The sequence below is a fragment of the Tupaia chinensis genome, unplaced genomic scaffold (assembly GCF_000334495.1).
Source record: "Tupaia chinensis unplaced genomic scaffold, TupChi_1.0 Scaffold142961_1, whole genome shotgun sequence".
Lineage (NCBI taxonomy): Eukaryota > Metazoa > Chordata > Mammalia > Scandentia > Tupaiidae > Tupaia > Tupaia belangeri.
The window spans coordinates 2,031,355-2,046,329 of record NW_006202806.1 but is presented as its reverse complement, the minus strand read 5'-3'; positions in this window follow the sequence as shown (position 1 = coordinate 2,046,329).

The following is a 14,975-nucleotide window of genomic DNA, read 5'->3' as shown; positions in this document are numbered from 1 at the left end:
AGTGTAGGAGGAGGGTGGGAAATGGCAGAGGGTGAGAAATAGGGAGAAATATATATATATATATATATAAAACAAGAAATGGAAAATTATTTTTTGAGAGTTTTTTTTCTATAGAGAGCATGCATTCTCCAGAAAGACAGAGAGATAGAGAGACAGAAAGCAAGAAATCACCCCCCAGAGTGGATGGCCATGCCGCAATCCCTTCTCCTCCATTCTCCTCTCAGGATCTTGGGCACACACGCACACGCACCCGGCATAAGTTTAAGCCACTGAGTCCAGAACTCAAACCACAATGAACTACATGGGAGTCCAGCGACATAGCCATTATGCTAACTGCGGGTCCCTAGAAAATTATTTGTTGACAACAACATGTATGATTAAGCCACTATAAAGGGTATTCTGGATGGGAAATCACATTTTTTTCTTTTGTTTTTAAAATTTTTTTTGTTTAATTCCATTTGTTGTTATTATTTTTAATTTGATCAAAGAGAGACAGAAAGAAATGGAAAGGGAGAAAGCAAGCCCCCTGATTTGGGACTCAAACTGTGGTCAGCCATGTGGGAATCCAGTGCCTTTAACCACCACGGCATCTGCCAGCCCAGGAAATCACATTTTGTATGCTGTGATGATGCTTAGTGAATGAATGTAAATTTAAAAAATGAAACAAAAAGAAAATATACACACACACAATATGATAATATTTGGCCTTTAAAATAAAGGAAATCCTGTCATTTGCAGTAAAATGGATGAACTTGAAGGACATTACATTGAGAGATAAAAACCAGACAGAGAAAGACAGATATTGCCCAAAGATTCCATGACATTGTACATGGAATCTTTAAAAAAAAAAAATTGAACTTATATAAGAAGAGAATAAAATGGTGGTTATCAAGGGAAGGTTGAAGAGATGCATGCTATTATGTGGCCACTATATTTAACAGCAGCATGTACCCTATAGCAAAAATCTCAAAAAAAAAAAAGGAAGAATGGAAATTACTAAGCAAATTAAAAATTTTTCAATGTTTTTACCACAATAAAGTAAAATATTACGTATGATAATTAGCTTGATTTCCGTAATAGATGCATATATCAAACATGTTATTTACCATAAATATACACAATTTTTATTTGTCAATTAAAGAATGAAAGTAACATGCATGCCCCAGGCAAGACATATGTTCTGAAAATTCCTTAGAAGACCCCGAACTGTTATATCAGGCTGTTGCTCAGGCTTATTACAAGCCTGGAGAGGTGTTCAAAGTGAATGCCTTCAGAAAGACAATCTGCAAATACTGGGAGAGGTATATTTTTGTTTATTTGTTTGTTTTTCTTGCATTCAAAGAAATCTCTGTCAAAACACTATTTGAGGGGAGCTACTCCATAGCCTGATGATTACATGAACTGGATTCCACAATGCCAACCATGAAATTCAAGTCCTAGACCCAGCAGCTTGAAAAACACTGCAGGACAGGTCCGATTATTGGCATGGTGGTTAAAGGGTTGGACTCCGACATGGATGACCGTGGCTTGAGTCTTGAACCTGACAACTTGCTTTCTCATTTTCCTTCTCTCTCTCTCTGTCTCTCTCTGGTTAAAGTGAAAAATAATGATAAATAAAATAAAATTTTCCATAATTATAAGAGAAAAGAGAAAAACACTCCAGGAGTGTTTTCATGCATGCCCAATATCCCAGAAAGGGAAAGAAATGGACAAGAATGGATTGTGGCAAAACCATACCCCATGGGGCGCACTTTCTCACTTCTCCTATCCCCTATCTCTCTCTCTCCAAAGAGCACAGGTACCCTCTAGCAAAATTAAACAAACAAACAAAAACACTAGCTGAACACAAGCTAAGAAACAGAGACTTCAGTGTGAATATATGACAAGGAATATATACACGCATACTCTTCTCAATCAACTAGTGGCATTTAACAACAGCAACAACAATAAACCCTGAGAAAGGGGAGAATCTGATTCAAAAGTACCACATCAAAATATTTAACTGCCCAATTTTTAACAAGAACAACAAAATCGCAAAGCATACAGAGAAAAAGGAAAGCATGACTCACACAAAGAAACAGAATGAATGAGTAGAAACTGTCTCTGGGGAAGCCCAGACATTGGACTTACTGGGTAAGGATTTTTAAATTGTCTTAAATATATTGAAAATTCTAAAGGAAAACATGGACAAAAGTGTAAAGGAACTTAGGAGAACAATGTATGAACAATATAAGCTCATTACTCAGGAGATAGAAAGTTTTAAAATAAACAAATAGAAATTCTGGAGTTGAAAAATTGAGTAACTTGAATGAAAACAAAATCAATAAAGGAGTTCAGCCGTAGATTTGAGATTTAAGCAGAAATAAGACAGAATCAGCAAACTCAAAGATAGGATAATTAGTTATACTGTCAATGGAATAAAATATTTAAAAAAAAAAAAAGAAAATTACATGACCTATGGGACACCATTATGAAGACCAATGTATGAATTAGCAGAGCCTAAAAAGGAATAAGATAGGGAGAAGTGAAGGTGCAGAAAGTGGGGGCTGGCTCAATAGTGTAGGGGTAAAATGCTACTCAAGAGAAGCTGGATCCCACATGATGACTGAGGTTCAATACTCAGTCCACTCAGCCTGAAAAACATGCTGGGCCATATCACAAGTGCCCAAGATCCAATAGGTTGGAGAACTGGAGGAAGGAGATTGTGGTGTGACCACTTTGTAGAGATTGCTTCTTTCTCTTTCTCTCTTATACATGTACACACTTTCATGAATAAAGGGAAAATGTTTTTAAATGATAGGGCAGAAAGTTCTTTTGAAATGATGGTCAAAACTTCCAAAACTTTTATGAAAGACTGATTTTACAATCAAAATTCACTTCACTGAAAATGAACATTGTATTTTTTCTACATACTTCAGCCTGAAAAGCAAAATTCATATAGCAAAATAGATCTGGTTAGCCTTTTTATTCCTCACTTTCTTTCTTCAAATTACATGAAACACATTTTTTCCAGCAAAGTTACAAGATACTCTTTCTGAACTCTTTAGGTTTGGGTCTCAGGAATAGATGGAACTAAGGGGAAAAGGCTGTTTGTCTTATACAATGGTTTTTGGCAGATTCCAAAGTTGGCATGTTTCCTCATGGAGAATTTTTATTAACTTATAAGAGAATCCCCTGCTGGGAAAATTCAATTGAAATTCCTGTGATGTGGGCAGTTTCTTTTCCCCAATAAGCTTTTTGCTACTCCAACCATAAGGTCTTGGACATTCAGCAGTTCACCCTTTTCCACACTCTATTAGTTTCTCACTGTGGTTTCAGGTTGTATTAGATAACCGTTCAATAGCACGTGTGTGTGTACATGCACACACACACACAAAACTTTTAGAATGATAGGCGTACTCTAATCCTGTCCTTTCTCACCCTTGTTTGTTCAGATTCATTGACCATGTTTTAATTTATTTTTTGTTTTGTTTTTGTTGTTATTTGTTTGTTTTTGCTGATGAGTTATGTTTCTTGTGTATTTTGGTTATTCTTTGTCAGATATGTAGTTTCCAAAATATTTTTTCCCATACTGTTGCCTATCTGCTCACTCTGTTCATAGGTTCCATTCTATGCAAAATCTATTTAGATTGGCATAATCCCATTTGTCTATTTTCACTTTTGTTACCTATGTTTTTGAGTTCTTATTTGAAAAATAAAAGATCTTTGCCCAGCCCAATGTCCTGAAGTGTTTCCCTTTCTACAAATTTAAACATTTTGGTTCTTAAATTTAATTCTTCAATCAATCTTGAGTTAATTTTTGTTTATGGTGAGAGGAGTCTAGTTTCATTCTTCTGCAAGTAGATATCAGCTTCCCAAACACCATTTACTGGAAACATTGTCTTATCTCTAGTGAATATTCTTGACACTTCTGCCTTCTGTGATGCCATAAAACCTTTATGATTTTTTTTTCCTGTTTCTGTGAAGAATGTTGTTTGTATTTTCATAAGGATTTAAGGGAATCTGTAGATAACTTAGGATAATATAAACATTTAAAGTATTAATTGTTTCCAGGGACCTGCAGGTGGTATGGTGGTTCAGGGCACTGGACTCCCACATGGTCAACTGCGGTTCAAGTCCCAGACCTGGTGACTTGTTCTCTCTCTCTCTCTCTCTCTCTCTCTCTCTCTCTCTGTGTGTGTGTGTGTGTATGTGTGTGTGTGCATCCCTGTCTAGTCAAATTTAAATAAATAAAGTTAAATAAAATAATTCTTTATCAAAAGTATTAAATATTCCAATATTAATGAGGTATCTTTCCATCTTTTTATATCTTCTTCAATTCCTATTATCAGTTTTTAATTTTTGGAGAGGTTTTTGCTATATGCTGCGTGTGCTCGCCAGAAATATATAGAGAGACAGAGAGATAGAAAGTGAGAAATCAATCCTCAGGGAGGATGGCCACACCGCAATCCCTTGTCCTGTATTCTCCTTTCAGGATCTTGGGCACACACACATGCACCCGGTGTGAGTTTAAGCCATTGCGTCCGGGACTTGAACCATGGTTGACTATATGGGAGTCCAGCGACATCATTTGCTGGTCCCAATCAATGTTTTATAGTTCTAGTTAAAGAGATCTTTCCCTTGTTTGGTTAAATTTATTCCTAAATATTTTACTTTATTTCATTTTACATTTTGGTAGCAATTGTAAATGGTATGGATGTCTTAACTTCTTTTCAGCTAGTTTGTTATTAGTATACAAGAATACTACTGAGTTTTGCATGTTGATTTTGTACCCTGCACCTTTCCTTAATTCATTTATCAATTTAAAGCATTTTTGGTAGTATTTTTAGGGCTTTTTTTTTTTTTTGTCATATGTGATCATGTGATCTGCAAACAGAGACAATTTGACTTCCATTCTAATTTGTATGGTTTTAATTTCTTGTTTAATTGTTCTAAGACTTCCAATATTGTATTGAATAGGAATGAAGAAAGTGGATATCTTTTCTTGTTCCAGGTCTTTGCAAAAAAAGCTTTTATTTTTCCCCATTCCCCATGTTAGCAGTGGGTTTGTCATATATAGCCTTTATTATGTTGAGATATGAGCCTTCTATACCTAATTGGTTAAAGAGGGTTTTTTTCCTATTGTAAAGGGTTGTGTTTTATCAATGCTTTTTCTGTATCCATTGAGATGATCATATGGTTTTTATCCTTCATTCTGTTGATGTGAAGTATCATGTTTATTCATTTGTGTATGATGAATCATCCTTACATTCCTAGGATCCAAAATGATCATGGTGCATAATCTTTTTAATGTACTATCAAATTCAATTTGTTAATATTTTGTTGAAGTTTTTGCATCTATGTTTGTCAGGGATATCGGTCTGTAGTTTTCTTTTCTGATTGTGTCCTTATCTTCTTTGGTTTTTGGATAATGATACTATTGTAAAATAAATTTTGGAAGATTTGCTTCACTTGAATTTTTTGGAATAGCTTGAAAATAATTGGTATTAGTTCTTTTTTGAAGATTTTGTAGAGTGGCCAACAGGTGCTGCGGTGGTTAAGGCATTGGACTCCCACATGGCTGACTGCAGTTCGAGTCCTGGACTAGGCTGCTTGGAACTCACACCAGGTGCATGTTCATGTATGCCCAAAATCCTGAGAGAATGGAGGAAAAGGATTTATGTGTGACCATCTCCCCAGAATATGACTTCTCTGTCTCTCTCTTTCTAGCAAGTGCATGTGCCCTATAGCAAAGATCTTTGTATAAATAAATAATTAAATATGTTGTAGAATCAGCAGTGAATCTATACAGTCCTACGCTTTTCTTTGTTAGGACACTTTTAAGGGGGGGTGGGAGTGATTTTTTTAAATTCCTGATTCAATCTCATTACTTGTTATTGGTTTGCTTGAGCTTTCTATTTTTTCCTTAGTCTACCTTGGAAAATTGGGTATGTCCAGGAATGTATCTATTTTATCTAGGTTTTCCACTTTGTTGTCATATAGTTTGTGATCATCTCCAATGGTAATTTTTTAAATGATAGAATGTAAGTGCACACATATGTAAGAGAGAAACAGAGAGAGAGAAATTTCCTTGACAGAGTATTGCCTTGCCATGATCCCCTTTCCCCAGATCCAGTTCCGTAAGACCTTGGGTAGCCATGTATGCACCCAGCTTTCCTCAGGACAACCTGAGAGTCCAAACCCATAGTCTGTCATGTGACTTACAGTCTTACAGTGCTGAGCCTCCCATGATCTTTTATATTTTATGTTATCTTTTGTATTATCTCCTTGTTCATTTTTAAATTTTATTTGTGTATTCTTTAACCTTATCCCCCCAATGAGGAGCTCCCCTCTATTCCAATGTGATACTGGTCCAATGTTTCATATCTCTTTCTATGTATTCATCCCAAGCCTGTGCCTCAGAGGTCTCTTATTCTTTCTACACTGTTTCCTAATGACTCCTTCCCACTCCTGTAAACAAAATGAGCCTATTTGTCAATTTTGTTGATCTGTCTCTATAAAGAGGTACACTGGGTTTCTTTAGTTGGCCATTTTCTCTCCTTAACTTTTGATCTGCACAATCTCTATGTTGATATATCCTGAAGTTTGCCATTTCTTTCTTCTAACAGTTCAAATATACTGTTGGGTCCCACTAGTAACTTCTCAAAAATTTCAGAGTTTGTACTTTACAACTTTAGAACTTCTACTTATTCTTAAAATAATTTCTGCTCGGAACCAGCAGTTGGCGAAATGGCTATGTCACTGGACTCCCATGTAGTCAACTGTGGTTTGAGTCCCGGACCCAGTGGCTTAAACTCACACGAGACAGATGTGCGTGCATGCCCAAGATCCCAAGAGGAGAATGGAGGAGAAGGGATTGTGGCATGGCTATCTCCCCTGGGCGTTGATATCTCACTTTCTGTCTCTGTCTCTTTCTGTCTTTCTGGCGAGTACATGCGCCCTATAGTGAAAACCTCTCCAAATAAATAAATAAATAAATAATTTTAAAAGATAATTTCTGCTCTTTATCAATATTCTATTTTTTAAATATTTAAAATGTTTATTTATTTTAACATGTAAAAAGTATACTTATTTGCAGGGTACAGCGTGATGCTTTAATACATGTACACAGTGAATAACCATCAAATCAGGGATATAGCATTTTTATTATCTCAAAAATTTATATTTTTTTGTGAGATGAACACTTAATATCCTCTTTTCTAGTTTTAAAATATTGGGTTTTTTTTAAAGTTTATTTATCTCTCCATTTCCTGAGAGACAAAAAAGGAGAGAAAAAGAGAGGCATTCTCGAAAAGGTCTTCCCACTGCCATCTTCACCTCAGCCCTAGAATCAACTGGTATTATGAATGTGCCTGGTGTGTTGAGGTAGATCCAGGAGATGAACCTGGAGCCTTCCCATATGGCCTGCAGCATTGCTCAGCAACACCTACATCATCTGCACCACCCCTGTTGGGCCTGAAATATGGATTTGAAATTGTCATCCTACTTTCTTTGACTTAATTAATCATACTTTCATTTAGTTATGTGAACATTTATAATGTCTACCTTAAACCCAATTTTTGGCGTTGTTGGACCTGACATCTGGTCACTCTAACAGGCAATTTCTTAAATGTCCTTCTTTTCTATTGTATAAGTCATACTTGCCTGTTTCTATGCCTTCCTCTTTTTTTTTTTTTATTAGAAACTTGACATTTTAGATAATATATTGCAAAATCTCTGGTTACTCTTTACCAGTCTTATTATTGTCATTTGCTAGTTTGTTTAACCCTGAATGAAATATTTTGCTAAAGCAATCTCTCAACACACTCTACAGTTGAACTCAACATAGCTATAGTTAAATCTCTATAGTTGCTCCTCAGGGAGTCACAGCTTTGGACATGTCCACAGTCACCCTGGGATGACAATTGTATAAGGAAGGAATTCTTTCCTGTTTCCTGACTACATTTAGCTGTTAAACCCCACTAATCACAGAAGGTAACTGTTTTGTTTTCGATAATGCCTTAGGCCACAAACTCCTCTACAAACTAATGGAATCAGTATGACTCTTTGACAGATTAGTTTCTGAGGTCACTGTCTGTTATTTGTTTTGACTCCAGGAGGGTTCCTCCCAGTTGTCTTATTTCCAGGCTCTCTCCTGTAAACTTCATAGGCGGTAGTCTAAGTCATAGGGATTCTGGAATCTCTTCTGAATTGCTCTTTACCACATCCTCCTCTGTTCTTTAGGGTATATTTAGGTTTAATCTTCTCTATACTATCATCAGATGAAGGTAGTTCTTAAACACCCATGTCTCTGACCCCCAGGAAAAATTTCTGAGCTGGTTCTAGAACTGGCAGTAAGGAGAACAACAAGTACCTCTCTCTAAATGATACCCCTGCTCCAAATGCTAAGTGCTTTATGGAGTCGGAATACTAGTCTGAGGCCCTCTTAGTTTGCAACTTCTGGCATGGAACCACCACTTCATGAGTTCCAAGAAGGGTTATCAGGACCCCAGTATTCTCAGCACATCCTACACAGTATAGAATCTCTCTTTCAAGAATGGAGTGTGAATGAAAGAAGGGAGTCCTCCTTCTCATTCACACTTGCTCACTGAGACTTGGCCCCAGCAGCAGGCAGCTAGGGTCAGGATGAGAAATGCTGAAGTCATACTTTTCCAAGTAAGCAAGGGAAGAAACATTTAACAGATAAAAGAATGTAAAGTGCTCTGTTAGGGAAAAAAAGAGTTCTGTAATTCTTATAGTGTAAAAATAATGAAATAAAATAAAGCATCATCACTGGATGTTCAGTGGGGGTGGGAGGAGAAAGAGCCCTGTGATTTTGTGTGTATGTGTGTGTGAATTTTCTTCAATAGAATATGTCTCTTCTTTAGCTATTTGTCCAAATACTTAGTTTTTTTAAGTTAGTTTACTTATTCTGAGAGAAAGAAAGCAAGAGACAGAGACAGCACCCCCCACCAGAGTCTTGATGCCACAATCCACCCCCAGCTTCAGCCAGCCCAGATCGTGAGCACACACATGCATAGCATACTCATTGAGCTATTCCAGAGGCAAATCAGGAACCTTTTTATGTGAATCAGATGTACAGAGCATTGCATTTTACCACTACGTGACCATGTGGCCCCAGTGTTGGTTTTTGTTAGCTTATTTTTTTTTTATCATTTTCACCAGTTTTAGTGTTGAGCAGTTCAACAGCGTTCCTCATGCTGCCATGCCAAAAGCTGATCTCTTATTCATTGCCTTGTATTTCTCCATCTCCAAATATAGGTGAATAAGAAGGTAGAAAGTCTAGAGAAATTCTAAAATAATAATAATAATAACAGTTTTTGTCCAAATAATTATTCTTTCAACTCTTAAAATGCTGATACATTCTAGATGTGGGAGATGAGATAAGATTCCCAAGGAAAGATTTTTGGCAACTTCTCCTTTGTGATCTAGTGCATTCTTTGGGAGTATAGATATAGTAACCCTTTCTTGATTTGTTCTCTAGAGTCCTCAACCAAAAGTTAGTCCATTTTAGTGTTATGTAAAGCTTATGTTTGCCACCACATTCAGTGTCATTGCAAACAGATGGATTACAAACCTGTGTCACTGTCATAGTACCTTGAATAGTACTCCCTAGTATAGTGGTCTTTTATGAGGAACCTATTGGGTCATTAGTAATGTCATGACTCATTTTTGCATTAAAAAATATAAAATAATTCTTCATGACTTTTCCGCTAACCCAATATTATTTCTTGTAAGCATAGATTATGACTTCAATTCCCTTGCTGCTCTAAGTCCTAAGATGCAGTCACATGCTTTTTAAAAAGATTTAAAAGACAACAAAAAATGGGACCAGCAGATAGTGCAATGGTTATGTCGCCAGACTCCCATGAAGTCAACTGCAATTTGAGTCCAGGACCCAGTGGCTTGAAACATGTTGGCAAAATCCTTGTTTAAGTACTGAAAAAAAAAATTAATTCCCTTGCTGCTCTAAGTCCTAAGATGCAGTCACATGCTTTTTAAAAAGATTTAAAAGACAACAAAAAATGGGACCAGCAGATAGTGCAATGGTTATGTCGCCAGACTCCCATGAAGTCAACTGCAATTTGAGTCCAGGACCCAGTGGCTTGAAACATGTTGGCAAAATCCTTGTTTAAGTACTGAAAAAAAAAATTAACTTTTCTAAAACTAGTGTAATACCTTACTCGCCAACTGCGGATTTTCCTGGCATGAGTAGGCATAACCCTCTAATAATTTTTTGAAGAATTATTTCATTTAACATTATTATTATTTTACTTATTTTAGTTTGACCAGAGAGGGACAGAGTGAGAGCAAGAGTGAGAGTGGGAGAGAGAGAAAAAAAGTGAGAAAGCAAGCTGCCAGGTCCAGGACTTGAGCCACAGTTGGCCATGAGGGAGTCCAGTGCCCCAACCACCATGCCACCTGCTGGCCCCACCCTCTATGAATTTTAACCCCTTAGTGACCACTGTATAAATAAGATAAAACTTACTTTAGTAATAGAGGAAATACAAACTTTATCCAGTGAATCGCTGTTAACACAGATATAAAAACTACTTTCCTTGACAGATTTGTCAACTAATAATTTATTGTTACGTAATAATCAATTCTAGTAGACAGATTAGGAAAACAAACAAACCCTTGTATAGTTCTATAACAGCATAACTACTCATTTCTAATTCAAATGTAAATGGAATCTTCTTTTTTTACATTTAATTGTTGTATATCTTAACTGTGTACAATGTGATTTTTTTTTTGAGAGATTTTCACTGTAGGGCGCGTGCGCTCGCCAGACAGAGAGAGAGATACATAGAGACAGAAAGCGAGAAATCACCCCCCAGGAGGGATGGTCACGCCGCAATCCCTTCTCCTCCATTCTCCTCTCGGGATCTTGGGCACGCACGCACACGCGCCCGGCGTGAGTTTTTTTAAGCCACCGGGTCCGGGACACGAACCGCGGTCGACTATGTGGGAGTCCAGCGACATAGCCATTATGGTAACTGCTGGTTCCCCAATGTGATTTTTCAAAGCATACATGCATTGCATATTAATCAAGTCAAAGATATTACCATGTATGTCATCCTGAACTGATAACTTCTGGTAGTTAAAGATGGAACCTTGGGACCAGCTGGTGCGTGGTAGTTAAGGCGCTGGACACTCCCACATGGCCAACCAGGGTTCGAGTCCTGAATCTGGTGGCTTGCTTTCTCACTTCCTTTCTCTCTCACTCTCACCCTCTGTCTCTCTCTGGTCAAATTAAGAAATAAATGAATGAATAAATAAACAAATGAAATAAATAATTATTAAAAAAATATGGAACCTTATTCAGTCTATACTACAGTCAATATGTATCTTCGAGGCAAAGTCAGATATGTAATTTGCTTCTCAATAAATATTGCATGTTCAGAAATGGAGTTACTTTGTTACTTTTACCTTTTGAATATAACTAGCTTGTTAGGTCAATTAATATTATATTTTAACCAAAGGCAATCCAATTCTTTTTTGTTTGCTTGTTTTGTTTTAGAGAGAATATTGCTATAGGGTGTGTGTACTTGCCAGAGAAACAGAGAAAGAGAAAGCGAGAAATCACCCCAAGGGGGGATGGCCACACTGCATTCCCATCTGCATTCTTCCCTCTGGATTTTGGGCATGCACACATATGCACCCAGAATGACTTTCAAGCCTCCAGGTCTTGTACTGAACTGTGGTCCACCATGTGGGAGTCCAGCAATGTAACCATTATGCCATCTGCTAGTCTCAAGCCATCCAATTCTATTGACTTTCATGCCCACTCTGTATGTATACATACACAAACACATAGATCCATTAAAGCGACTAAAGTATGTTTTTCTAATTTGCTAGAGATATGCAGAATTTCACAGAAAAGCAAATAAAATTCTGAACTGGCAGCTTTAAGAAAAGCAGTTTCACCCCCTCCTCTCTGTCTCTACACATATATATTAACTCAACAATTATTTTGAGAAGGTGAACGATAGAGAAGCTACTTTCCTAGCACAAGTCAACAACATATCTACCACTCTGAGAAAGGGAATTAGGTCATTTCCAAGTAATTAATTATCTTCTCAATCACAGGAGCAGTAAATCTTCTGAAATGACCACCTTACAGTTTAAAAAAACAGAAAGAGGACATTGGATATCGGACATCTTTTAATCTCCCTGTGGTAGGCAGGCAGAATAATATACCACCTATACAAAATAAACAAATAAAATACAAATAAACATGAGAACAGCAGTTGGCATAATCACTGGACTCCCATGTAGTCGACCGTGGTTTGAGTCCTGGACCCGGTGGCTTAAAACTCACGCCGGGTACATGTGCATGCATGCCCAAAATCTCGAAAGGAGAATGGCGGAGAAGGGATTGCAGCATGGCCATCCCTTCAGGGGGGGATTTTTTGCTTTCTGTCTTTCTGTCTCTCTCTGTCTTTCCGGCGAGAGCACACGCCCTATAGCAAAAACCTCTCCAAAATGAATGAATGAATGAATGAATGAATAGAATAGAATAGAATAGAATTAAATAGAATACAAACAAACCAAAAGCACTTTGCCCTAATTCTTAGAACTTTTAAATATATTACCTTAATTGGCAAAAAGAGGCTTTGAAGTCATGATAAAAGCGAAGGAAATCAAGAGGGAAATTTTTTTAGATTACTTGAATGGGCCTAATATATTCATGAGACTTAAAAAAAAATTAGAGCAATTTTTACTATAGGGCATGTATGCTCACCACAGAGACAGAGAGACAGAAAGTGAGAAATTATCCCCCTACCCCCAGGTGGATGGCCATACTGCAATCCCTTCTTCTCCATTTTCCTCTCAGGATTTTGGAGATACATACACATGCACACAGTGTGAGTTTGAAACCACTGGGTCTGGGACTCAACTCACAGTCAACTATGTGGGAGTCTAGCAAGGTAACCATTATACCAACTGCTGGTACCCACTTGAGTCCTTAAAAGTGAAAAAATGAGGGTAGAAAGATGAATCAGAGAGATAGTACTATGAAAGAACGGTAGGAGGTAAGAGTGCTTTGAAATGTTAGAGAATTCCCATCGCCATTGTTCTTAAAGGAGGGTATTAGTCTGTTCTGGCTGCTGTCACAGAATACCATACACTGGGTCACTTACAAACAACAGATGCTTATATCTCATAGTTCTGGAGGCTGATCAGGATCAAGGCCCTGGCAAATTTAGTATCTGGTGAGGGGCCTCTTTCTGTATTATACACAGCACCTTCTTGCTGTGTTTTCAAATGGCAAAATGGCTGAACAAGCTCCCTGGAGTGCTAATCCCCTTCATAGAACTCTGCCTTCGTGCTTTCACAAAGTCTCTGCCTGCTAACCCTATTATCTTGGGCATTGGGATTTTTTTGTTGTTGTTTCTGTTTATTCGTTTTGTTTTGTTTTGGAGAGGTTTTTGCTATAGGGCGGGTATGTTTGCCAGAGAAAGAGAGACAGAGAGACAGAAAGCAAGAAATCACCCCTCCCCCCAGGAGGGATGGCACACCGCAATCCCTTTATCCTCATGATCTTGGGCATGCACGCACATGCGCTCGGCGTGAGTTTAAGCCACTGGGTCCAGGACCAGAACCGTGGTCGACTACATGGGAGTCCAGCGACATAGCCATTACACCAACTGCTGGTCCCATGGCATTAGGATTTTAATAAATGTGTCTGGGGTGGGGTGGGGGATACAAATATTCAAAGTGTAACATAGGCCATGTGCCAAGGAATGTGGACAACCTTTAGAAGCTAGAAACAACTGTCAGATGAAAACTGACAACAAAATGGTGACCTCAGTCTTACAACCACATGAAACTGAATTCTGCCAATTAGCCAATGAGCAAGGAAATGGGTTCTTTCTTTCTGCCCAGAAGGGATGCAACCCTGATAACATCTACATTTTAGCATGGTAAGATCTATGTCAACCTTTCAAGCCCTAGAACTGAAGGATAATACATTTTTGTTTTAAGTTTTTAAGCTTATTGCAGCAATAGAAAATAAATGCACTATCCTTTCAAATCATTTTTACAAAAAAAACCTTTATTGGAATTGATATATTTTAAAACAAGATTTTTCTACTGAAGATTCTTAGTGTATGTATAACTTTGGAATGTTCTAGAATAAGATTTTTCTTTATAAAATAAAGTCTAGTTTAAACAAGTGAAATTCATGTTATCATGCAGTTAAAATTATTCTAGATTTGAAAGATATTTCCATGTCTTGGTCTTATTTATTGATTACCTTATTCCAAAAATGTATATAAAAGGAACTCCTCTTGTTTCTTTGCTACTTTAACTAGATGCTCTATGTTCAAGGCCAAACATAAATCCTTCACATTTATTTTTATACTCAGGCTCTCTCTTCACAGTCTTTGCCAAATTATAGTGGTAATGGTGGTTACTGTTTCATAAGCAACAGGGCGTCTGCAGCTTTGATTATCAAGTGGTTCTGAAATTCCCACTGCTCACATTTTGTTCTCTCAAAACTTTTAGATCATAAACTAACTACAATATTCATTCATCATCAAGGGAAGGGTCTACTTTTTCCTCTTCAGAAAAAAAAATCACAACCTACCACTTCATTGCATGTTTCTGCCACAGTGACTCATAGTACAAAGCAGTGTGATGAGAGTCAATCTAAACAATTGCTTTCTTCATGTACAAAAAAAAAAAAATCTAAAAGGAAATCAAAGAAAGTTGAGCAAAACAAAAAAGTAAAAAATTTCAGTTAGTTATTTTATGCTTTCTCCTTGATTGAGAACTTGTTCCAACTAGGAGTTGGGCTCTTTTTTGTCTTTAACCCTTTTGGAGGCTTCTGTTATATGAAAACAATGAGTGAAATTTTCCTTTCTCTGAATTTTATATTATGTTTTAACTCATTTATGACATTTATATTTATTTTTATTATAAACTTTTGTCTGACCTCCTAATTTTGTTAGCAGTACATTCATTTGCCT